Source organism: Apis dorsata, unplaced genomic scaffold (genome assembly GCF_000469605.1).
Source record: "Apis dorsata unplaced genomic scaffold, Apis dorsata 1.3 scaffold_23, whole genome shotgun sequence".
NCBI lineage: Eukaryota > Metazoa > Arthropoda > Insecta > Hymenoptera > Apidae > Apis > Apis dorsata.
Window position 1 is genome coordinate 55,782 of NW_006263325.1, and position 2,972 is coordinate 58,753.

The following is a 2,972-nucleotide window of genomic DNA, read 5'->3' on the forward strand; positions in this document are numbered from 1 at the left end:
CGTGATTACACGTTTACAAAACATTTGAAGTACGTGTATCGAAGAGAAACAAATAGCTACCTATAAAATAGTAATGTCGCTGGCTTCAATAATGAAATCGCATATAAAATTTCAGTGAACTTTAAATTCTATAACAATATTAAATTCATCATATCTTTGGATATTGGATCGCATCGAGACCAGGAAGTTTTGAATTCGATTTTCGATTAAAGCTTTGCGGTTAAACGACGCGTGTGGAGATAATCGTTTGAAGATCGATCGATAAATAATTATATCGATCAAAATAAGGAGGATGAATTACAAAGTATCGAAAATTTATTTGAAGAAACAATACAGTTTTATCGATAACTGTTTATTTCTTCGAAATAATAAAGTCTCGTCCATCGAGCTCAATTAAATCTGTCGGCCAAGTTTCCCCTCTAAACTGATGAAATTTATAACCGAGATTAGACTGAATTCTCAATTTCTCCTAATGAAAAGGCGTAATAAAAGAGGGTTTTTAACGCTCTTGGTCGCAACAGGCCATCCTTTTTTAAAAGATATTAGTCTAATGCATCCTCTTGGAAGACGTAAGCAGCAGGCTCACGTAGGTTAATTACGGTATTTTTGAATTATTGCGAGGCTTACTTTCATATCTGGTGAAAATCTGACTGGAAGGTCGGCGAACCTGGAGAAAAATCCGTGTTTTCGAGGTCTCTTGCTCTCTCTCTTTCTCTCTCTCTCGAGGATAAAACAGTACACCGAATTTATTCCGGACCACCAAGTTGCCTCGAAAAAAAGGATTGCAACGAGGAATATCTTTCTCTTGCAATAGTCGAAAGAAATAAATTATGAACAATTCGTACTTAACTATCTCTTGCTTAACCAATCTTCCCCTCTCTAAACTTCCTTCTAATTTTTCTCTGGAAGCATCTCTGCTTCAGAGTCGAACGTTTCGACTCGGAGAAATTTTTTTCTTTCCCTTGTGAAGTAAAGTAATTAGAAAAAAAAAGTAAAATCCAATCCTTCCTTCTCCTTCTTCCTTTTCCATTATAAAGTTATAAATACCCTCGTCAATTTCATTCGTTTTCCAAAAATTTATTTTTTATTTTTCGCCTCGTCGAATCGTCGTTTTTTGAAATATATCGAACCAATTGGGAGAGGGAGAGCTTGATAATGATTAATAATTGTAAGATGGATTGTGAGACCATGAACTTTCGAAACGAGTCGGAGCCAGTTTTAATCGAAGGATTAAACACAAAGCTCGGATTTCGAAAACACGTCATCGAGTGCTACGTTTTGGAGTAGATGAAAAATAGATTTTTCTTCTTTTTTGAATTTATATTTTGATATTTTTCGTCTGCTTTTCGTCAAAATCAATTGTTCAAAATCACGTGGATATAAAAATACGTTTGGAGATAAAATATAGTAAATATTTCTTTTACGAATTCTGTATCTGAATTCCATTTCTTCTCTTCTTCTTTCTTTCTAAGAGAATCATCGCGATCCTATCTCGAAAACATTCCAATTTTTCATCCTTTAATCCCCCCATTTGATATGCTATCCAACCAGGTCAGGCAACCAGCCAGCATCTCCTTTTTCCAGCTACTTCGCCAAAAACATTGGGCGGAAAATGTGAAAATTAGTCTCTTTTATCTCCTCTCTCTCCTCTCCCTTTTTCTCTCAAATTCTTCGAAAACTTCAATTTCGAGAACTTCGATTCCCCCTTAAAGAGATGTAAACGGTGTTTTCATTCGAATTAATCTATCTAAAAGATTATTCAAGATCTATCTAGAGATATTCAATCGTTTTAATAAAACAATTTGTTCTGCTAGTTGCACAATAGAACAAAGATCGGTACTCGATGGAGAGTCGTACACGAGCGCCACGCGATAAGATTAGATAATCGAGCAAATCGGACAGCCAACCTCGGATCGATACTACGAATAAGCTTTTAGAAGATACGAGCTCGAGTGGTTATATCATCCCCCCCACCCAACAACCCGTGTGTGTACCCGTTGGTGGAAACTTTTTCTTTTTTATTTCTCTCGATAAACCATTCGCTATCCATTATCGATATATACCGCTCATCGACCGATTTACACGGAAGATTTCCTCCGTTTCGAGTATCATATCTACTACTTTACTTTCCCTCTACCGGCCATTCCTTCGAATCCAAACGTAGCGATTCTCTCGTCCGGAAAATCGTCCTTCGCTTCCTGTTACCTCGTGCGAGAGAAATAGAAGAGGAGGAGGAAGAAAAAGGGGCAAACGAAAAATTTCGTCCCTTTCTTTCTTTTTTTTCCGTTCAATAGTTCAATTCCTCGTTTCCCGGAATTAGCTGTTGGTTCTCGAGCGCCGACAAACGTGTCGTCGACGGGGGCCAACGGACGACGACGAGCTCTGCAAAGCTCGAAAACAGGGACGGAGAGATACAGGAGAGGGAAGGAGAGAGGAGGACAGAGTTCCACCAGCATCATCCCTGGAACCATTAACCCCTGCGATGCGTCGCGTTTAACCCGCGCCGTTCCTTCCCTCCCTGTTCTTCCTCCACGCTCTGATTCTCCTCTTCCTCCTCCACCACCACCCGTTTCGACCAAGTCCACGCTGAAACGAGAGAGAGAGAGAGAGAGATGGGCATATGGGCGTATGTAGGGGATGAGACGAGGGAGGATAACGCGACACACTGTATCCGCACGAAAATTATTCTCGCACGGCGGAACAACCGGTGGAAAAAAAGATGCGCCGCCCTCTCTACCGTCGAGTTAATAAACTGGCTTCCTCGACGGTGCTCCAAAGTGTAACGGGAGGGGTGCAACCGTGCCGTGAATTAAAGAGAGGAGGGAGGGGAAAAAAGGAAAAGGGGAGGAAGGAGGGAGAGGAGGACCTAGGATAGTTATACCTCCTTCGCGAAATTTAATTTTTTTTTTTCCTTTCGATTCCAGTGTATCGATGGAAAAATTTGGAAAAATTTCAAAAAATCAATCTTAATA

The 2,972-nt window shown here is 40.0% G+C and overlaps 1 protein-coding gene across 1 annotated transcript in view; it reads left to right on the top strand.

Annotated features, from left to right (window-relative positions):
• LOC102678231 (breast cancer anti-estrogen resistance protein 1) overlaps positions 1-2,972 on the top strand; it is a 116,733-nt gene that overhangs the window by 18,090 nt on the left and 95,671 nt on the right. The gene's annotated exons all lie outside the window — the stretch shown is intronic.